At 41.1% G+C, this 24472-nt stretch overlaps 1 protein-coding gene across 1 annotated transcript in view; it reads left to right on the forward strand.

Annotated features, from left to right (window-relative positions):
- The first annotated feature begins 4715 nt into the window (after nucleotides 1–4715).
- Nucleotides 4716–24472, forward strand: part of STARD13 (StAR related lipid transfer domain containing 13) — a 260123-nt gene continuing 240366 nt past the window's right edge. The window contains exon 1 of the mRNA XM_063429412.1: nucleotides 4716–4774. The gene's annotated coding sequence lies outside the window, so the exon portion shown is untranslated. The remainder of the gene's footprint in view (nucleotides 4775–24472) is intronic.

Here is a 24472-nt window from a genome sequence, read left to right on the forward strand (position 1 = left end):
TCCAACCTTTTTCCCAAGAGCCTAAACAGCCAGCACTTGTCATCAGCTCCCGTGCAGGCTGTCACCTTCCCAAAGCGACTCTCCGTCTTATCCTTTTTTCCCTCTGCACTATCCAGGATAGCGCCAAGCTGTGACAAAACATAAACACGCAACAAGACACCAAACCACAAAAGCCCAAAACAGGGTGGGAGGGTGGGAAAATCAGTCTGCTCCTGTTCCCTGCCTCTGCTGACTCCTCCCCTAATATCTTTAAAAAAATAAAAAAAACCTCCATGTTGCAACATTAGAATCCATTTTAATCCAGCCCACTAGGCATGGACAGAAGTCATGCTCCCCCTTCTCAAGTTGTCCAGTGGGAAACTTTTTTTATTTTGTGACTTAGGTATGTTTCAGATTTCTATAAAACAGAGTAGAACATTCTAATGTAACGTTTGAGTAAGGTCAGTTTCCCAGGCCTGGGCTGTGTTCTCCGGACATTTGTTACTGCACTTTCCATTCTCATGCCCATAGCTAACTTAATACAGTCTGAATTAAGTTGGAGATCATTAACGAGGTATCGTCACTCATCCACTCCACCATTCTTAAATACCATTTCTTTCTTCTTCATGAGCATTGTCTATGTTAATAGTTTGTATGTCAGCTACTTGTTGTTAATTATCCCTAGTGTAAGATTCTAAAGCGCTGTGGAATATGTTGGCGCTACAGAAAAATTATAAATAATAGTAAGCGGTGGTAATGTCTTCAGCTTGCTGGCGAGTAGCGAATCCCTACACCGTGTTCTCCTGACAACCCTGTTTGTCATTACTAAAACGCCGGCACTCTGCACTAACTTCTTGGAACTTCACTGATAATGAGTCCCTGATATATACTGTAGCAACTTTTAAGGTCTTCCTAATAGCAAAGGGCATGTCATCTTATACCCTTCATATAAAGGGTTGGGGTGTTAAAAAGGAAAGATGGGGGAAATTATAATGCTATGGTGAAGAAAGAGATGATGATATAAGTGGTTAGGCAAATGAGTTGCTAAAATTGGAGTGATACTGCAAAATCCACTGGTCAAAATCCTACTCCATCCTAATTCTCCTTGACCTTTCTGCTGCTTTCGACACTGACTGTTGATCATCAACAACTTCTCTCATCCTCCGTAATTTCGATCTGTGAGATTCTGATCTCTCCTGGTTCTCCTCTTACCTATCCCAGTGCATTTTCAGTGCTTCTTTTTCTGTCTCTTTCTCTTTTCTCCAACCACTCTCTGTCGGTGTTCCCCAAGGTTCTGCCCTTGGTCCTCTACTTTTCTCGATCTATACTGCCTGCCTTGTAAAATCTATTAGTCCTCTCCTGATCTCTCGCAATCCCTCCTGACGTATGTCTCTGACTGCCTCTCTTCTATTTCTAACTGGATGGCTACTCACTTCCTTAGCCTTAACCTGTTTAAAACAGAAGAATCTTTCCTCCCTCAAGTGTTGCTACTCCTATGTTTGTCTCCCTCCAGTCAATGTCACTGGCACTACCACCAGGTCTACCTCGTAGGCTTGCTGCCTAGTTGTTCTCTTTGACTCAGACCTCTCCCTCACCCCTCATGTCCAGTCAATCACCAAATCTTGCCGATTTCATCTCAAAACATAGCACGTATCCACCCCTATTTAACACTGGATGCAGCTATGGTGCTGGTCCATGTCGCTATGCTCTCTCGCCTTGACCAATGCAATCCCCTTCTCAGTGGTCTTACGCTTCCCCTATTACAGTCTATAATAAATGCAGTGGTGAGGCTCATCTTCCTATGGAACACGCTTCCTTGCCCTGTCAAACTCTCATCCAGTCTCCGTTCCTCCAAAAATCATTGAGAACTCACTTCTTCAGGAAAGCATATCAATTAAGCTGTTAATAGCTTTCCTTCCTCGCACCTTGGTATCCCACTTTGTGTCCTCTCCTGCAACTGTCATCCAAAAAACAAAACAAACGAAAATAAATTTAAAAAAACTAAGCCTTCACACTAGCCAACTACTTTTCCTCCCTCTACTCCCAACTACTTTTAATCCCTCTAGAATGTAAGTTCATTTGAGCAGAGCCCTCAACACCCTCTGTTCCTGTGCGTCCAACTCATCTGGTCCTCTGGCATCTTGGCATCTTGGTCCTCAAGCCACGACAACATACTTATTCAGGAAGTGACATTGCATTACTTTCAGAACAGGAAACAAACCACGTTCAGAACAAGTAAAAGACAAGATAGAAAACATGGCTACTAAGGAACTGCACAATAACCTTCCCAACGAGTGTAACATAACTAGTATAAAACAGCTAATCATAAAGTGATATAAAAAGGTGTAATATTATACCTACTGTTACACGATAACTAGAGAATGACTTTAGTTTTGTACAATTTGGAGTTTAGAAATTAAACCTGTTTTGGGTACATGTAGAAAAATAATAAAAGTCAGCAATAATTAAAGACTCTTACCACCCAAACCATTATATCTTAATGCAGTGGTTTTGGTACATAGATGCTGAACCTTTGTCTGACTTTGTAAAACATTACCGATTCTAATAAATGTCAATGTTTAACAAAAAGGTCGCAGGCAAATGCCTTCAATAAATGGTTTACAATAGCACTTCCCCCAATGTGATTGATACTTTTTGGATGCTGGTAAGACCTTCATTGGATGTTTTGTGAAATGTATTTCTTGTACATTTTATATTATAATTAAAGAATGGGCTTCTCATCTAACTCTACAATAGACAATTGGTTTACCATTCTAATGCCATGTGCATATTTTAATACCCTGACCAATGAAGGTTATAACCACTGCTCAACGGTGTAAAATAAAAATAGCTCGTGTACAGGTGAAATATCTGGAATTGATTGGTTCTATATCCAATATATCACAGAATGCTATTTCAAAATACTCACTGACAAATCTTCTGGTGGTACTGTATACAGAGATATATATACAAAAATTTATATGAAATAATATATTAAGATTCAGAGATGCTACAGGGTAGGCCAAAATTCAAAGTGAGATGTGACGGGTAAATAATTTGCTAGTAGTTCAATGTTTTTGTTGCAGGTACATATTATAACTGACTTGTGGGAGATTCATCATGGGTAATTTCATGTAGGAACAACGAATTAGCCAGAGAAAACATGACTTCATGTTCATCAACTCATCATGTTTGAAGAAGATCATTTTCATCTAAATGACTTTGTCAATAAGCAAAAATGTAGTTTCTAGGGCACAGAAAATGAATGGCTAATTCATTAGTGCCTGCCAAATGCACCAACTGGTGCGGGGTGACGTTGCAGCAAGTTATCAGGCAGAAATTTGAGTGCTAAAGCCAACTAATGTCATAAACAATGCAATTGAAAGAGTAAGACCTTGCAAGTCTGCAAATGGAGCTCATTTAAAAGTTGTCATCTTTCGTACTTTGTAAAACAAATCTCTATATGTTAAGCAATCCTTGTATGTAATATCATTAAAATTGGTTCATTAATAAAACAAAAGTGACACCTCAAACACTACTCTAATTTTTGGCACATCCTGTATAAATGGTCCTAGAACTTATCAGATTCAAATTAACACCATATCCTATATTTTTTTCCATGTCAGAACATTTTCTAAAAAATAACATGACAGACACATATTTCTAATGCATTGTAAAGGTAAACAATTAAAATGCATGCACGGAAACAATTAATTAAAAAAATTAAATTGTATTTGTGATTTTATGCTTAATAAAAATATAAGGATAAAAAATAAATTAAAAAGAGTTTTGATTTTTCTTTTACATTTTAGCTGATATCTCCATAGTCATATTTTACTAAATGCCATCCACAGTATACTTTAATGTAGTCAATGATTATTGCTGTTTTTTTATAGATTGATTGCCTGTCTCCTTCTTCACCTGGTTTCAAATATCTCAATCTTGTCTTTCTTTATTACAGGAGAAGATAATCAAAGGATGTGAAGACACTATTTATGTCATGGATGTGTTACAGAACCCAATTTATGTCTAATTTTTCCATTAACATAATATACTGCAAAATAATAATATGGGAAATGATCATGAGTAATCCATTTAAAGTATGGAAACTTTCGCAGAGGTTGAAGGTTCCTCTAGTCATTCCACACTGTTCAAGTGCTCTTTAACATCTAAGACGGAGCAATGTGACAGACTTCATATCAGGAGCAATGGCATTAACACGGAACTGGAGATTAATGACACTTTGTTGTTATCTAGAAATGCTGATACAAGTTTGCCATACTTGAAGGAGAGCAGCATACCAGTTTCCGAGCTTGGAAATTATCCATGCTCTGCAACCGTTTGGAAAGAATTTGATACTGAAGGACCATGCCAAGATATGGAATGTGCACCATTACATCTCAACTGTTTGTCAACTGTTTTAAATACCGGTTTAGGAAGAACTCGAGTTATTAAACATAAACCAAGTGCAATCACATTTCCTGATTTTTATTTTGACACTAATATTGGTGAGAATCTATGCAATGGAACATCAGAGGAGAGGAGCAGTAATGATGAGGATGATGACTTTGTTGGTGGTGGTGATGATGATGATGATGAGGAGGATGACGAGGATGATGTGTTTACTGATCTACCCCAATATGAACGTAAATTTACTGGCATTAAACGGAGATGCTCACATCCTAGGAATCGGAATGGTAACAGATTATTTGATCATGAGGATATTTGTCAAAAACTCAGGAATGAAGAGTGGACAAAAGATGTAACTAAGGTTGAGAAGAATAGAAAAATCCTGGTAAGTTTCCAACAAATATCTGTGATTTAAAAAAAAGATGCTATAGATTGAAAAGAAATGGTGTACTCTAATATAACATGCAAAGAGCAGACGTTGAGATTAGGTCCCTAAATTCCATCTTTTCAACCACATTTTGAAAGGAAGCCAGTATCTAAAAGTAGTCTTGCGATGGTTTAATATGATAGATTGAAGCTGACCTATACTTGCTCAATTCACAAATTGTCTGTGTCATACAAGTAACATAAGGAATAAGTATGCAATGTATTAGAGCTACATGAAAAATAACAGTAATAAATAATGTCACGAGGAAGGAAAGGATACGTTGATTGAGAGCCAGACGTGTACAGTACTGAGTAGTGAAAATGGAGCTGTATGACTGCTACTTCCTCTTTCACAAAATTAAAGCGATATCAAAGAGGCAAGCATAGGAGTGAAGGCTAGGAGCATACATTTTTCTCCTACTTATGGCCACGAGTTAATATTTTTGGAAAAGCTTTTCAAATAATGTAATATTTTGAGACACAATTTAATTTTTAATTGGCAATTTTTTATATATTAATATTGAAAATGTTCCAAAAAAAAAATATTAAATAATTAAAAAAAATGTGTTCAAAAATATTAAACAGAGGCCTATGTGCATAAAGTATAACATGCAAATAAATCTTGTATTCTTGTTCCAAGGTTCTCTGTTTTTACATGCTAGTAAATTTGCATGGAATGTCTCTTTAACCCCTTAAGGACCAAACTTCTGGAATAAAAGGGAATCATGACATGTCACACATGTCATGGGTCCTTAAGGGGTTAAAGAGTTCCAATAAAGGTTCTCGGTAAACAGTGATATATTCATTCCGAGCTTCTGGAAACACATACTTCAAAATATAATAATTTCTCTTACAATCTAGGCCCACCCATCAGATCAGTTTCCTTAAAGAACCCCTAATGTCACCCCCACCACTTCATCTCAGTGTGGTAAATACACTTCAACCAGTTCCAATGTCATTAAAGGACCACTCTAGGCACCCAGACCACTTCAGCTTAATGAAGTGGTCTGGGTGCCAGGTCCAGCTAGGGTTAACCCATTTTTTTATAAACATAGCAGTTTCAGAGAAACTTTATTAATGTTTATTAATGGGTTAAGCCTTCCCCCAAATCCTCTAGTGGCTGTCTCATTGACAGCCGCTAGAGGCGCTTACGTGATTCTCACTGTGAAAATCACAGTGAGAGCACGCAAGCGTCCATAGGAAAGCATTGTAAATGCTATCCTATGCGACCGGCTGAATGCGCACGCAGCTCTTGCCACGCGTGCGCATTCAGCCGACGGGGCGGAACGGAGGAGGATCGGAGGCAGAGATCTCCCCACCCAGCGCTAGAAAAAGGTACGTTTTACCCCTTTTCCCCTTTCCAGAGCCGGGCGGGAGGGGGACCCTGAGGGTGGGGGCACCCTCAGGGCACTATAGTGCCAGGAAAACGAGTATGTTTTCCTGGCACTAGAGTGGTCCTTTAAATACTGCTCATAGGAAAGTATTGAATTTGATGCTTTAATGCGAGAAGCATTTGTTTGGATGCATACGTAGCACTGCTCCTCTGTTAAACGTTTATCTAAAAATATGAAATCATTAGCCTCTATTTAATATTTTTTGATAACCTTGTCAGATGATTTAATATTTTTGTATAAACATTTTAAAAGCATATCCAAAAACATTAAATCGAGGTCTGTTGCAAGATAAAGAGAACCATCAAATCTCAGATTTTTTTTTATCATTTTTCATTCACAATTTCTGTAAAGGATGAGGATTTAGCACAAATTAAAACTTTGTACATTTACAGAATTGTGTGGGTTTTTTTTTTGTTTTGTTTTTTTTGAAATCCCGTAGCAGTAATATATACAAAGCAAAATAGCTTTGTCCTAAGTGAATGTTCCAGCTATTCATCCCAGGTTTCAAAAAAAATATGCTACTATTTTAAATGTTTTTTTTTTTTTAAAAGGCTGGTAATGAACAAGTTACTGCAGCCTATCTGCATCCCTACTGTATGTCACCTGCATTTCATAGGTATGATTGATAATATCCCTCTCTCAACATCTCTTGTGTCCCTCATTAACCATGTAATAGATAGTGTGTTATTACTGGTATTCCCTGTAGACTTCATAGCTCACACATATAAGTTTTTTGCAACGTATACACTTTATCTGCTTGAAGTTCATTCTTAAATCTACTCTTTTTAAATTTATGCACGTTGCCCAGCTTGCTCATCTTTTAAACAGGAACTCATCAGGAACAAGTACCTATTCCTAACCTTAAAATGATGTAGAGGCTTTTTAGATTAAGGGTACCCGGGAATATAATATAATAAAGCATTTTACTTACCTTCTATCCCCCGGTGCTATAGTCTTCACTCCTCTAGTGGTTGAGATCATCAATTCTGTTGCTCTCAGCCTGTACAATGCTTCTCTAAAGAGAAGCATTGGTGGTCTGGTGTGCATGCACAATATTTGCTGTCTGTGCCAATCAGTAGCTTTACACAGTGTGACTTAGTGTGTATGCGTGACAATTGCTGTGACAATCAATAGCTTTCATATGTAGAACATCTGCAACCAGGAAGCCCCTCTAGTGGCTGTCAAAGTGCCAGACACTAGAGGTGGCGTTAGGCAGCAATGCAAAAAATTGCCTGGTCTCAGCAGCTTTCTCTATAGGTTAGGGTCCATTCAGTGAATGGACTTGCCTTTTTTTCCAGACGGGCCTTCAAATTATTGACGCACCTGTCTCAAATTATACTTTAGTGTGTTATTTACATACTACATCCATTCACCTGTCTCAATCTCTTAATTTCCAAAGGTTGCTGTATTAACATTCATATTTCTAAGCGCCATATTAACTTTACCTTCTTGTTATCAGTTTTTCTGACCAGTTTGTGATTGCTGCTTACCAACATAACAAATATCCAAATATTTGGTAGACAATTTATTCTATTAGTCAATGTGCAGAATGTATTTCTTCTTACAAGTATGTTCCTGGCTTTGTGTACTTTAGTGTGTTATTTACATGTTTGGAAATCTTAAGACTCCCCCCCCCCCCCCCCCCCACGCCTTTTCAACATCTTTTAAAATACAAAAAAATATAAAAACAACTATAAAAATTACCTGAAATCCAGTGCTGTGCCAAGTTCCCTCTGATCATTTCCATTCCTCTTTTGTCCTCACGACTTCCTGGTTGTGATCCAATCAAACACTTCTCATAGAGAAGCATTGATGGACCTTCGGCGTATGCCTGGCGAGCACCTCCAATGCACCAATCAGTTTCTTCCAAAAGTAAAGCATGGAATCCATCACTTTTGTATCTGGAGCAACAGATGACAACAGTATGGACCAGGAAGTTGATAAGGGGTGGGAAAGTAGGGTGGAATGGACAAATAACATATATTTTATGGAGGTGGAATCAAGGAATGATGGAGCAAAAGAGAGCTACCATTCGAAATGTGAAAATTGAGAATTTAAAGGATGGGATTTTGTATTGAAGCATATCATTAGACTGTGTACATGCAAGCTGTGCACACACAGTTCTAAGGGCTTCTGTTTACAGGTGTGCTGATAGCACTATCTACAAGTGAAGAAGTTCATTTTGTCAGTCACCAGTGGCAGTGCGTACTGACGTCAGAACTAATATTAGGCAGTTCGGAACAGAGTTCCAGGCTGTCTAATTCACGTGTGCCGGGGGGTAACTAGCTGCCGGCACAATAGTGCTGATTTCTCTGTATGTGAAGCATTTCAAGTTGAACACTGCACATACAGATTGCTTGCTCCGTGAACACTTCTAGAAGCAGAACGGGTCGCAGAACCTAGAGTAACTTTTTATAGATTTAGCGAGTTACATCATGATCCAGTTCAGACAAGGCAAAGCCAAGGCAAAAATTGCAAATGTGGACGAGCAATATAAATATTGGAAAAAATTTTCCTCTTTTCTGTACGCTTTTTCTCTGTTGACTGCCAGGTGCAAAGTACAGAGCGTATAACAATGATTGACAGGGAGCTATGATGGGGGCGCCCAATTGCAGGATAAACAGCTGTGGTTTTCCACATTTCATTTTTTTACATACTACAAATATATATTTGTTAAATATAGGGATAGTAAAGTCAAATGGTGGTAGGTCACTTGCCTCAATAATTCTACTTGCTGAGGTTACATTTATATATAAATAGAGGAACTAATCACTAGGCTTCATGATGTGCTTAAAACACACAATAAGAGCTGGTACCATTGGAAGGAATGTCTTGCATTGTTGACCTAACCTTACGTTTCTTGGCCTTTGTTGTGCTAAATCCTGTCGTGTCTGGATTTATGTCTGTCTCCAATTCAACATTTGTGTGTGTTTGTGTTTTGTTTTACCCCTCCACTTCCTTTTTTATTTACCTTTCTATTTTCTTCTCCTTCCATCGCCTTCTTTTTGTCTCTTTTTTTCCTTCATCTCTCCCCCTGTCCATACTCTTTCTGTTCCCATACTTGAAACCTTCCTTGCTTTCACACAAAAAAATTTCTTACACTTTTCTCTCGTCTTACTATTTTTATTGTTGTTGTTTTTTTTTTTTTACTAGCTTGCAATATCGGTGATGGCAGCAAATCATATTTTACTGAACAATTGGAGGGTGGGAGGGCGACTTTTCATCGTTTCATCATGGTTTCATATAAGTTCTTCTTGTTACCTTACTGAATATTTTCTTTATTTATATCTATGCGTTTCTATTAATATATACTTATATATACTTATATATTTTTTGCTCTCTTGATAAATCATTTTTTTATTGCTCACTATCTTTTTCTTTTTTTAACTTTACCCTTCTCAATTGTTAATAAAAGTCTTTAAACAAAACTAGGAACACACAATTCAACTCTATTTTAAATATAGATTGCAGGGAGTAGTTGTACATGGAAAAAATAACAAATGGAGTATGTTAGATTTCTGTCCTGAGTCCATGTCTTTTTTATATTACTACCTTTCAGCGGGCATTGAAGATCACATGTCAGAATATACAAATGATAGGAAACTAGACAAGGCACTACAATAAACGTTTGTCAGTGGATACAAAGTCATTTCACTGTCATGAATTGAAAGGGGTGTAATTTGGATGTTAAATAAAATGTTGCCTCTTTAAAAATCTACAGTAATGTTATCCATCCTTTAAAAAAAAAAAAAGCATAACAGATGAATGTGAGATATTATTTACGAAATATAGACTGGAAAAGCAACTTCACAGAGGGTATATAAATAAATGTTAACTATACTTTTTGTTGTTGTTGTTGTTGTTGTTTTTTGCCAACCCTTGTTTTATTGAGGTAGGTATGTTGACATATCACGCATTGACGTTGGCAGAATGCGAGAAGCAGACAGTGCAAGATATTAAACATATGATAAAAGAGAACTCTTTTTTTTTTTTTTTTTTTTTAAGTAGTAACTAACTGACATGGCTGAGCTAAAATCAAATTGTCACAGATAGGATGAGCTAGACATATAGCTAATGGCTAGTTAAAAAACATACATATCAGGTTAAACCCGAGCAAGACAGTTTGCAGAACACAGTTAGATCATTCAGATTATTAATAAGTCACAGCATAGTAAGAAATAATCAGACAAATAAACTACGTCTGGTGATTGACTGGGGAGTGAACTTACTGGCCAACTATATTCGTCAGGTATGTTAGATGCTGTAAAAGTAAAAATATAATAATGTATGCTTTTTGCTAAAACGTAAAAGCCGAACAGGCAAGTGGGGGGAGAGGGGGAGAGAACAGGGAAAGACCCTTGAAGCCACGAGAACCGAGACATCAGGCGGAGGGATGGGCTGCATCCCCCTCACTAGCCGTTAGCAGGTTCAGTGTAGGCCTCAGGTCAACCCCCCTCCCGATCTGCCGAACACGACTGGACCAACAGCAGGATGAACTCCACCAGAGTCCACTTTAGAATATCTTCAGGTTAGGATAGTTCAAATCACGGCATGTGCGAAATAAGTCTTCATTTTTTAGTGGTTATCCCGGACGTTCAGGGATATGAGTTCTGTCAGCATGGCGGTCAGGCTACATCCCCCTTGTTGTTGTTTTTCAAAAACACGGAACACATTCTATTTTTTTTTTAAACACAGAACACATTTTATTTAATCATTATTTTATAGCTCACCTGCATTCTAGCCTGCCCTAGTACAGCAAGAGCATATCATTTAAATTAGTTTTTTTTTTTTTTTTGTCAATCTCTTTTTATTGAAATTTTGTTTTTTCATACCCGTGCGGGTCAAGAATATTTGAAACATACATCAAACATAATCATGAAAACATAGTATGGCATGAACAACAGCATGTAAACGAGATCATGTACTAGAGAATGTGGGCCTGCAATGGTATGTTATCGTGAGTGTGTGAATTGCCTCGGGAGAATGGGCGAGTAGCCATAATATGTGTGTAGTAACCCTCTCGGGTTCTGAGTTATGGCCTTCTTCTATGTGTACCCAGGGCCCTGGGGGGCCTGGGGGGGGGTACGTAGGTTTGGAGCGGTCGCTCCCTCTTGCCAGTGGGGGGGAATGGGGTGAGCTAGGAGTGGCTCAAGGCCAGCAGATTATGTGCAGTTATAACTGTGCAACATAGAACATGTGTGGTAAAGTCTCTATTATTGGAATCAGGCATCAGGAGTAGGTCGCTTGTCAATGGCCTGGTTGGGTGCGGGTATGCCCAAAGCGTGGCAGAATGTCGGGAACTCCTCAAGTGTAGAGATTTTGTGAACAGTTCCGTGTCTAGTGACCACCAGGAATCTGGGTGACCTCCAATGGTATTCTATCCCCGCTTCTCTGTGGGTGCTGGTGACTTGGTTCAGCAATCTGCGCCATTGTAGCGTGGCTCTGGTGAGGTCTTGGTAGATGTTAAGCTGTGCGCCTTCAAATGTGAGTGGCGTCTTGCCCCGGAGAGCAGTCATCAGGATTCTTTTGTCTTGGGAGGTAGCACAGCGGACAATCACGTCTCGGGCCAAGTTTGGGGCTGTCCTGCCCGAAGGTGGCAGGCGGTATATCCCATCCGTATTAAATTACTTGGCCTGTGTAGGTGGCAGGATGGCGGCCACGAGGCGTCTCAGGTAGTGAGGTAATTCGTCTGAGGAGACGTTGTCTGGTACTCCTCTTATTTTTAAGTGATTCCGCCTTGTCCTGTCGTCGAGGGCGATATAGTGGAGGGAGAGTGCTTGCTGTTGATTCTGGAGTGCCAGTACTGTGTCCTGTAAGGTGGTTAGTCCCTGTTTGATGTCAGTAACATCGTTCTCTGTGGTCTGTACCCTGCCAGCTATAGCCTGCACGTCAGACTTAATGGCTTCTATGCTGGTCGCCAAGAGGTTTTTGATTTCCCCAATTAGGTGTTGGAAGTCCGGCTGGGTGACTGGGGCAGACCCATCAGTGGTTCCCCCTGGTGTAGGTACCTGTTCTGGGGGTTGGGCATGTGGGCTGGGACCCCTGTGTACCTTCATGGTGTTCCCGCCATTGTGGCTGGCGGCATTGTGGCTGGCGGCCTGTGTTGTTGCAGCATGGTGCTGATATCCCTGGACCCTGAGGCAGTCTCCGGTGGGGGTTTCTGGGACCGGCGGCCCATTTCTGCCCAAGTGTGTAGGGGTGCCGTATAGGGATCGTCCCCTGTTGAGTCCTCAGGCTGATCGAGGCCGTCGAGGAATGCCGCCCAATCGAGGGCTGCAGCCGGCTTGTAGGCCGCAGGTCTGCGTTTCCGGCGGTTCACCCGTGCCGGGCACACAAACGGCATGGGAGGTGGTAGGGGAGAGTGCCGATGATGCCCCTGGTCAGGAGTGGGTGAGTTGGGGGTGTTAATCCCCACTTGTCGGGATTTTTGCGGGTTACGGTCGGGAGCTGTGCTGAGGTGCGACCGCTCCGGCTCGTGGTCAGGCTCCGCCCCCCCATTTAAATTAGTTTATCCTTTATGACACAAAGCAAGAGGGTGCATGAATGTGTACCGAACTTTGGAAGGAAAGGTCAAAAGAACGTGCCTTGGTACAGCATTTCTAAGCAGATACTCAAGAATGAGTGCACACTAAACATCATGGAGAGATGACACCACTCATACGTGGAACTGCAGATGAGGAATGTGTGTGGTGCACTTACTACCTCTACTCTCCTTTCCCTGGTCAGTTCTTCGGTATCACTTACCAGAGTGACAGTTCATGTTCAAATGTGTCTTATGGGCTTGAAATGCTTAGAATCTTATACTTGTACCATTTTTCTATCATACTTGTATGTTTATTTTATGTTATATTATATGTTTTAATCACTTAAAATACATTTTGCTTTTTTTTATGTTTATTTTTTTTTTTATTTACTCAGAAATATGTGATCCTTACAAATGTTGAATCAGGATATCACTTGTTACCAATTTAGCTAAAGGGGATTTAAAATTATCTTCTCAGAATGCAATAAAAATGTAAAAACTGAATTCCTGAACAGCAGTGGTTTTTTTTTAAGATAAATGACATATATTTTAAATAAGTTTTTATGTTCCTCGCTAACTTTGCTGCTGCTATATGTATGCATAGCTCGCAGTCACACGATGAAGGGCATTGCAGAGGATTGATGTCTACTGAGTTGGGAAACAAATTCTTGGAACTGTTAATGAATGTGTAAAACCTCTAGACAGTAAATGTCACTCCTAGTTAGAGCTGTTCTCCACCTTCTGAGAATAACACGTGGAAAAAACTTTTGATAAAATGAATTGTTACATATTGTCATTGCTTGAAAGGTAAATGGTCTCATTTAACCACCCCACTAAAAAAAATTATGTATTTAATACACACCTAGCACATAAATAAAAGATAAAGCAACAGTTTACTAAAAAAATTATTTCTATGTATATTTATGTTGTGGGAAGATTGTAAAAAAAAACAAAACATAAACGTACATGGTTTCCGGATGTGTATGCTGGTGTCAGAAGCCAATTTAACAAATAATTGACATTAGCTAGCCTGGACTTTGTTCTGAACTGGCTATTGACACTGCCAGAGGTGTAGTTACACCTCCGGCCGCTAAGGGGTTAATCCCAAAGCGAAATGATGCACATGCACACTCCAAACACCATGATCACCTCAAATCACTGAAGTTGTGATGGTGCTTGGCGTAACCCTTTAATGGTAGTTGTTGGATGTCCCAATAGCCTTTGCATCCTTCTCTGTGTAAACAAACACATGGAGGTGTTTATGGAAAGCACAGTTCAATTTGTATTGAATAATATTGTGTCTTATTTATGATACATTGTCACACCTTATTAGTACTGGTTTTCCTGTTTCGGAGTACTTCCTTGCTTTGGAGTGAGTCTTGTACCTGTTACGTCATGGGCACTTTTATGTCTTTATGTCTTTAGTCAATATTTATTTTAGCATGTATAAATATTTTGTCCAAGGATCTTTTTAAGTGTATTTTTAAGGTATATACCAATGCCTTGACTACCACAGTTCCATTACATTTCCATGTCACATTTCATGTATTGTACCATCCGCAAATCTATTAAATAAAAAAAAAATCCATAAACCATTCACGCTTATTAGGCTGGCATTCGGCTCTGAATGCAAAAAAGATGAAAAGTTTAACAGGAATTACTAGGAGAATACGTCACAGTGTTTCACAGAGGGTAACAATCTAATACTGACCTCTCTGAGTATCCCTTCCTTAAAATTACTGAAGAAATATCCTCCTTTCACTGTTCTGTGTATGGCAGACAAACAAAAAAGTTCTCCATTCTTTCTTATTAGGCTTTGCTCATTGGGTATATATGAATAAGCAGAGAATCATGACAGAAATTCAAATACATAAGATTATATAAACAGCACGAAGGATTGGATGTACCTGAATTTCAAATATACTATTGGCAAATCTTTTTAGAATGTACTGAAGTGGAGATGGGTTGATTGGCTCTGACATAGTTAAATAAGCCTGGCAGCCAAAGAAGAAAAGTCATACTCTTTGTCCAATGAACGTTGGAAATTTGACATTCCTTAAACGAGACTAGGCCTCCCAAATCTTTCCGTCCACTTATTCATTCTCCGACCTATATCTCCTGACCCATCTGAAGCAATTACAGCACAACCATGATTCAACAGGTATCTGTTTACTGCAGTCTCTAAGCTCTCATATGGATTCATTGCTCTTAGACTATGTTAAGTATGCTATTTGTACTACTTAGGTTGTGCTAATTATGACAATTATCTTAAACAAAGGAAACTTCTCTTGAACTTTGACAAAATGCTTTAAAAGCAGCACTATAGTTTAGAATATGGTGGTACGCTTTCAGTGCGTGTATCTGGTGTTTATATCTAAGTTATCCTTGATTGGATTCTAGAATGCTTGAATAGGGATATTGCCAAGCAGAGGTACAAAACGCATTTACCGACCCACCTCCAAAAGTCGTAGAGACAGTCATCACCATGGAGGAGAAAAAAAGCATATGTCATGAACTTTATATAGGGTTCCTGAGTCCATCCAGCTTAGAGCACCTTTTGCAATTATTATATACAATTATATGACAGAGTACAGTATTTAGCTCAAAGGGCTCCTCCATGTTGGATGTAACTCACCTTTAAAGGGACACTATAGACATCAAATCAACTTTAACTTAATGAAGCAGTTTTGGTGTATAGATCTGTGGTCTCATCGATCAATTCTCAACCATTTAGGAGTTGAATTACTTTGTTTATACAACCCTAGTCATGCCCTCCCTGCATGTGACTTTCCTCTTTAAACAGTTCATGTAAAGAGTCATCTAATGTTTACACTTCCTGTATTGCAAATTATGTTTAATTTAGAATTTCTTATCTCATGCTCTGTTGGTAGTGTTCTAGACCCTGTAGCAGTCTCCTGTGTGATTGAAGTTCAATTTACAGAGCAGTAAATACAAACCTATATTGCAAATTAACATCTGATTGAAAAGACACCAATACTGCATTGCAGGCTGTGTGAGTCACAGGCAGGGGAAGTGTAACTAGGCTGCATAAACAGAAACAAAAGTGATTAAACTCCTAAATGGCAGAGAATCGAGCAGTGAGACTGGAGGCGCATGAACTATTCACCAAAACTACTTCATTAAGCTAAAGTTGATTTGGTGCCTATATTGTCCCTTTAAGTTCACGCTACTGATGCATATCCACAGGCAAGCAGCAGCAGTGATCTATTTCTAGACCTGTGAAGGAATAACCAATCAAGAGCCTCCAATTCTGGTCAATGGGGCTGATGTTATCCCATAAATCCATGTTGCAGTTATCATCATGATACTATTTATTTATTTATAAAATATTTGACCAGGAAGGATACATTGAGATTTCTCTGGTTTTCAAGTATGTCCTGGGTCATCAATAACTTTATTCTCAGTTTTCTGAATGGAACAATTTGCAGACCTCCCAACCTTGGCAGGTTAGATATTGATAAAGGCAGTGTGGTGGACGGGAACAAGATGGAAGATGAGCACATTGCTGATGTCACAGATAGCATGACCATCCGCCAAGGATGTATGCATCATAATGACAGACTGGCCAGCAGAGCAGCCAATCAGGGCTACACATAGTTGAAATTAAGTAATGATTTTCTGTAAATCAATGCAGTTATATGTACAAGGAGACAGGGATGTCGGACCTTGTTGCTCCATACCCTGTCTCTATGGAATGATGAATATCGGTTGTTACAATACTTGGTGTTTCCCTTTCATGCTGGAAGTTTTGAAAAAATGTTACTTTCTGTCTTTGCTCAGTAGATGGCACTTTAACACTAATATAGAAATCTGAGCCTGACATTAGCTTTACCACTGGTAGTTTTTCCTTGCTAAGACCACACAAATCACATGAAAATGAATTTAACTAGAGTCTCAGTTGCAAATAATAAGAGCTTAAAAATAATTAGAAAGCTAATTTCTTAACCTGCAATTACAACCGGATATAATGAAAAGTTAATGGAGCAGAATACAAGCCGTATAGGAAGGATCAGTAGTGACAAGTCTCTTAAAGTAAATTCTGCTGAGGTTCCGTGAAGTGTTTTGATAACCCGGTTAAAGTATTTTATATGATTTTATATTTTATATGATTTATGAATGGCTTCATAACTTTCCAGACAATTATAAAGCCATTCATAAAGGCATTCATGTCTTGGCCCATCTTGGTTCATTTAATGCCATCTTGCTTAATTTAATGCCATCGGTTAACTCTTTAATAGGTGGTGCAGAGACAATGCATGGCATAATCTGTTACTTGGTCCCATGGCTCACAAAGATTTGGTGTCACAGTTCTGCGATCATTACATTTTAAGGGAACACGCTAACATTAAATATATCTGGTTTATGTTAGATTGTTCCTGTAACAGGGTGATTTCAAAGTAAACTTCAAATTTAAGGCCAGATATGCTGAAGCAAAAACAATTTTTCCAGTTTGGCTACTTTGACCTTAAATTTGAGATTCACTTTAGTGAATAATCCTCCAGTGTTCAAATTACTGCCCCCATGCCTGTTTTTATAAAAAAGTAAATCAATCACTCAAACACTCGCCTGTAATACAGTAAAACCTGTAAACACTCTGAGTCCAGTACAGCCCTTTTTCTAGAGAAGCACGGGGGACATATTCTGCTTCGGGAGCGCTCATGCGAACGGAACCCATTCACCTCCTGAACGCGGACCACCCCGGTATCCCATTAGAATGTTCACACCAATCAATCAGAACGTGCGCACCTGCTTCATAAGTGAGAAACCGCAAGGGAAGTAATTAATGAGTGCTCCCTAATGAGTCACCCTGGGGGAGCATTCGTATCCCGAAAGGAGACGCTTCCCTTGCGGTAGCTTCGCACCAGGAATCAGTCCCTGAGGTTGGTGGGAACACTGTTGGGGTACTGGCGGTTCGAAACGCCCTACCTGCTATAATCACTGCCTTTCCCTCCCGGGAGCTGCGAGGCCAGGCTTGTAGCTGCCCAAGGAGCGCTCTCCGGCAGCCATGCGAGACAGGCGCGAGCCCCAGAGGAGACCCTGGAGCTGTGAGTCGGCTTCACAGCCACAGAGTCCCGCTGGCCACCTGGAAGTCCATGCCGACCAATCAAGGAAGGAAGGAAACTGGGTTTGCGCCATTCTCCTGATGGGTCAGCATGAGTTAGTGCTGATTTTTCACTGCAGGGCGCAGGCAACCAATCAAAGAAGGAGCCCCCATTCAAACGGGAAGGAGGGGTGAGGCTATCTAGGCGCCGAATAAGGGACTCAGGAGTGCTAACAGTCCATGGGCATGGGGGGCGCAATACTTGCCTTGCCTCGGATGCTGACAACCCACGATACATCACTGCCTGTACCAATACACAAGTGTATCAGAAATCCCCAGACACACCATAGTGCAAGGTCGTATCTTTAATCCTGCCCCAATTTAAATGCCTACCTGCACTTTTCAATTTCAGTCAGCTCATTATCATTGGGAAATAAAGATCATAAAAAACTTATTCTGATTCTAATGATTCCATGGCCTTGTCACAGTACTGCCACATACCAACATGTGCTATATAGGGTTAAATAGTTTGTGTTATTACATAACTTTACTCACTTCTGGTTCAGAGAGTTTGCCTTTAAGCTGATTGCATCCCCCATCACCCAGTCTGCATGTTTTGTTCTTTCTAGCAGGAAAGATCCCAATTATTGCCCAATAATTGCCCTGGCTGGCCTTACGGCAGCCAGGGCCGGACTGGCCCACCGGGATACTGGGAAATTTCCCGGTGGGCCGCGGCACCTGGGGGCTGCGCTGGTTATGTATGTGCCACTGGGTGGCCGGTCCGGTGGCACACACTCTGAGGGGGCCGGCAGCCGCATTCCGCGCTGGAGCCGCCGGACCGGGTGGCAGCCTCACCAGTCCGGCGGCACTCCTGTCACTAATGCTGGGGGCTGAAGGAGGAGGAGGGAGCATGTCTCTCTACCATGCTCCCTCGCGGTTCCCACAATTCCCAGCACAGGAACCGGAACCGCGAGGGAGCATGGTAGAGAGACATGCTCCCTCCTCCTTCAGCCCCCAGCATTAGAAGTGCCGAACCGGCGAGGCTGCAGCGTTCAACACGGCCGGCCCCCCTGACTCCTCTCAGGTGGGTGGGGGGGATGGAGGGGAGAAAGACAGTGGGAGAATAAAGAGACAGAGGGGGAGGGAGAGTGCCACAGGGAAAGGGGGGAGAAAGAGACAGAGGGGTGAGAATAGAGAGAAAGAGGGGGAGGTAGAGTGCCACAGGGAAAGGGGAGAGAAAGAGACAGAGGGTGGAGAATAGAGAGACAGAGGGGGTAGAATAGAGAGACAGAGGGGGAGTGAGAGTGCCACAGGGAAAGGAGGGAAAAAGAGACAGAGGGGGGAGAAAAGAGAGACAGAGGGGAAGGGAGAGTGCCACAGGGAAAGGAGGGAGAAAGAAACAGAAGAGGGAGAATAGAGAGACAGAGGGGGAGGTAGAGTGCCACATGGAAAGGGGGGAGAAAGAGACAGAGGGGGAAGAATAGAGAGACAGAGGGGGAGAGAGAGTGCCACAGGGAAAGGAGGGAGAAAGAGACAGAGGGGGAAGAATAGAGAGACAGAGGGGGAGAGAGAGTGCCACAGGGAAAGGAGGGAGAAAGAGACAGAGGGGGAAGAATAGAGAGACAGAGGGGGAGAGAGAGTGCCACAGGGAAAGGAGGGAGAAAGAGATAGAGGGGGGAGAATAGAGAGACAGAGGGGGGAGAATAGAGAGACAGAGGGGGAGGGAGAGTGCCACAGGGAAAGGAGGGAGAAAGAGACAGAGGGGGAAGAATAGAGAGACAGAGGGGGAGAGAGAGTGCCACAGGGAAAGGAGGGAGAAAGAGATAGAGGGGGGAGAATAGAGAGACAGATGGGGAGGAAGAGTGCCACAGGGAAAGGGGGGAGAAAGAGACAGAGGGGAAGAGAGAGACAGAGGGAGAAAGGAGAGAGAGACACACAAGGGGAGGGGGAGAAAGGCAGAGGGGAAGAGAGAGGCTCTCCCCTGCCAGCTGATCTCCCTCCCCGTTCCACAGGCACCATGCAGGCAGCCGGCTCCTCTGCGTCCTTCTCGCACGAGCACAGTGTGTTGCTGCGGTTACCACGGCAATGCTCCGGCTCTCACGAAAGTGAACTCTAGCCCTGGAGCTATGGACTAGAGTTCACTCTCACCACTGCGACCACCATGAATTCCTGGTGGTCACAGTGTTGAGAGTGAACTCTAGGCCCATAGACACACTGCCCCCACACACACACCATACACATTCACACACTGCCCCCATGCACACATTTCCCCCCACAGACATACACAGCCCCCCACACACACATTCACAGCCCCCCATACACACATTTCCCCACACACCCTACGCATTCACACACTACACCCCTCCCCCCCACACATACACTGAACCTTTCACACACACTGCACCCCTCACACATTGCACCAATGCTCCTATACCCTACTACAGCCCCATATCCCAGCAGACCCCAGGTAAGTTGTCAAACTGTTCTTAAACGGTTTGACTACTTACTCTGTGAGGGGGTCCCGGCACTCCTTGCACCATAACCACTACACAGAGCAGTAGTGGTTATTGTGCATGGATTTTTTCTTTAAATTATCTACAAGTGCCCCTCCCGGGATCAGGCTCTGGATCCTCCACTGGTATATGACATGTATATTAATGTGTGTATTAGTTATATACATATATATATACATATATACATACATATATATATACATATATACATACATACATATATATATATATATATATATATATATAATTATGCCTTTTATATTTACACATATATTAATGTACATTTATATATGCATAATACACAGAGAAATGTCATTAATATGTACCATATGTAATGATCAGATATTGGCCTAGTCTTGTTGCTAGGTGCATACTCCAGCACAATAACATATTTAAAGTGAAGAGCGCACCCACAGGATATATATATATATATATATATATATATATATAAATAAGATAACGTAAATTTTTTACAGTTGTGCCCTACATACATTCACCATTTCAGTCCCATTACCAAGCTTTTCTTAATATTTCAAGGTAGTTGGACTGAATTGATTACATGCAAAGGCACGTCTGCTTAAAATAAATCAGCACTTTTGTTTATTTTGAAGCCTATGAGTGCTTTTTTTTACGTTGGAGTAATAATTTTTAATTTTAAGTTCTCTTTTCTAACTCTGTATTTGCACACTATGCTGGCGCAACGCATTATGGGGCTGGTAAATATTCTTTTCCAGGGCTGCTTTTAATTCCCAGTCCGGCCCTGACGGCAGCTGTGCCCTGCTCCAGGCTGAATGCAGCACTGGTCATGGAAGAGATGGAGGTCTACCAACCAGAATAATGTTGATAGCTGGCAGTTGAATACGTTATCACGTTGGCATGTGTTAAAATAACCTAAAATACACTTTTATTCACTGCTCTGAGTATTTTCATTCCTGGATCACTCCACCTCTTTTCTTCCTTCTGGTTATTCTCTTATTTTCTCTTTCCCTCTTCCCTTCCCTCCATCCGTTCTCACCTATACTTTTTTTTTCATTATCCCATTGGATAGATTTATTCATACCCCTAGAGGATCCATTGCTGTATTTCATAGGTTTGTAACAAAGCTTCCATATCCTCTAGTTCAAGCATGTCAAACTCAAAGGCTAGCATGGGCCAATAAGAAAGTAAAATAAAATGAAAAAATGTTTGACCTAGACCAACACAAACTAAATTTACTATATATGTAATTTACTCAAAAGCTTCACTTCAAGTTACTTACTATGCCCCCCCAATATTCCTATACACTGCCCCCACTCTAATTTAATACACTGCCCCCACTCCCACCACTCTAATTTAATACACTGCCCCCAATCCTACCACTCTAATACACAGCCCCCTCCCACCACTTTAATACACTGCTCTCCCCTCCCTCCCTTCCCCCAATTTAACACACTGCCCCCTCCCACCACTCTAATACACAGTCCCCTCCCTCTCACCACTTTAATACACTGCCCTCCCCCAATTTAATACACTGCTCTCCCTTCCCTTCCCCCAATTGAACACTCTGCCCCCTCCCACCACTCTTATACACTGCCCACCTTCCACCACTCTAATACACTCAACCCCTTCCACCCCCCCAATTTAGTACACAGACCTCCCTCTCCCCACTCTAATACACTGCCCTCCCTCCCCCAATTTAATACACAAACTTCCCTCCCACCACTCTAATACACTGCCCTCCCTCCCCCCAATTTAGTACACAGACCTCCCTCTCCCCACTCTAATACACTGCCCTCCCTCCCCCCAATTTAATACACACACTTCCCTCCCACCACTCTAATACACTGCCCTCCCTCCCCCCAATTTAATACACACACTTCCCTCCCACCACTCTAATACACTGCCCTCCCTCCCAACTCAAGCATTTCTTCCCCTACCTTAAGCCACCGTCCAGTCCAGCCCTGCACGATCTTGTCTACCCAAGCAGGCCACACGCTCCTCTGGCACGCCCTCAGCCCCACTCTGCACTGCAATGCCGTCAATTAGCCGCTGTACATGACTCCATACGCTGTATTCACATATCTGGCGGCCGGCATGGAAGAATGTTTTGCGTCTGCCAGTCACAGGATCGCGACTGGCCACCGCCCGCGGGAGGGCCACAGCACAAATCGGCCCCAGGGCAAATTTCCTGGTATCCCTGGGCTGCAAATATATTCATGGTGGGCCATCTAATGATTCTTGTCAGTTCTGGTATTCCAAATGTTGTCATTGTCTGGTGCCTATTCACAATGACTTTTTTCTTTTCTTTTACTTTGTATCTTACCATTGTAAAAATGGGCAAAAATGGGAATTAAAAAAATGTCAAATAACGCTGTGGTTGTTGCCCTGTCCAAAACATTAATTTTATGTCAAAGTTCCTTATCAGGGGAAGGTTTGCTTTGACTTTAACAGTTCGGCCTACACTTTTATATACCTTACAGTGTTACTAAAAACCTTTGTTATTTAAAAGTGTACATGAGGATCTTGGATAGGATACATGTACCTTTTCAGTTTTCTTTAGCTGATAATTCCAACATGTGCAAAATGTATCCATTCCATTGGATTAAACACCAATGTTGGAATGTATACTTACTAAGTCTCTATGTATATATAATGCACTATAATTGTGTGTTCCATTATTTTTTCTAAAATATTAATGATTTTTGAATAAGTAATTTCTGGTTAGTGGTTAGTGGTAGTGGTTAGTGGTAAAATTAGTATATGGGCATTTTGAATAGTTTTACTCTTTTTAGTTCAATTTTGCACCATTCATATACAAGCAGAGTACATTCCCATATCTCTGTACTGTTTGCTGGAGTATGGTGTAGAATACATATTTATTGCTCGTGTTGGCCGAAAATGAATTTCTAAAGGAATGTGTTTGAAATCTATTGGTATTTATTACAATTGCTCAATATGTAAGGGGAAATATTTGGGGAATTTGTATCTCCCACGAACAAGGGTTATTTATTGTCTACATAAACCCCTGAACACTTGTGCAAGACCACCCAGAAATCAGTTTTGCTATTTTCATAGGTGCATAAATATATATAAAAATATATGCAATAAATAGTGATATATGTCACAAATGAAATGCCACGTTTGCACACATTCTTTGAACCATCTACACTCTACTTTCTAAGAAACTTTAAAAGTACTGGTGATTTAAAGACGCTTTAAAGGAACACTATAGTGTCAGGAACACAAACATGTGTTGCTGACACTATAGTGGTAATATAATTGTTTCGCTCCCATTGCCCTCTCTCTTGGTGGTAATAAAGGTGTTTTACTCACCTTTTCTCCCAAGCAGCAGATGTCTCTTTGTGGCTAGGACCTCCTTGCTCCGTCTCACTCCGTGGCTGAGATCATTGGGAGGCTAAACGCGGCAAAACGCAGCACTACGCCAATCAGTGTGACAGATAATCCTAACAGCAACAGTGCATCTTTATGGCAGTGTTCAGTCACATTAATCTCGCTCAGTCTGCCGGCAGGGAGGTGAGAAGAAGTGGATGTCATGAAAAAAAATGTGTTTTCATAATGGCACTTTTTTTTAAATTTCCTACATAGTGTAGGAATAATAAAAAGTCCCATTATAAAAAAAAAAAATTGTAACAAGTCACTCTACCTCCACTATTTCCCAGCGCGTCCTCTTTTTTCCTCTGTGGCAGCACTGGGAGGTAGTGATATTATGTTATGACATTTAGTAGTTTCAAAGTTTATGCATTTAATTCTTTTCTAGAAATCGGTTTTTAAAAATCGAATTTGGCAAAAAAATTAATTGGGGAGGGCGGTCACGTACCTGGTCTTGCCTAGGGCGCAAAATAATCTAGCAATGGCCCTGGCTGAAGTACTTTGAAAACCTGTGGAACCTTCACTTTGGAGATTCCTTCTATCCCAGCCCATAGATGCCTTCACATCAAGTGTACAATCACTGTGTGTGCCAGGAAGGCTTTAGCTGAGACAGGGCCTCACCCGAAACCCCCTCAATGGTCAGCAGTGGAAAGCTAACTTAGAGAGACTTTTCTCTATGGACTGGACTACCCTTTGATTGTTCAGACTCCATGGTCAGAGTTGGATATCATACTATTTAGATTTACTAATTATAGAATATTTGAGGAGGAAGGAGAGGACATTTTACCAATTTGCT

Source organism: Pelobates fuscus, chromosome 1, assembly GCF_036172605.1.
Source record: "Pelobates fuscus isolate aPelFus1 chromosome 1, aPelFus1.pri, whole genome shotgun sequence".
Classification (NCBI taxonomy): domain Eukaryota; kingdom Metazoa; phylum Chordata; class Amphibia; order Anura; family Pelobatidae; genus Pelobates; species Pelobates fuscus.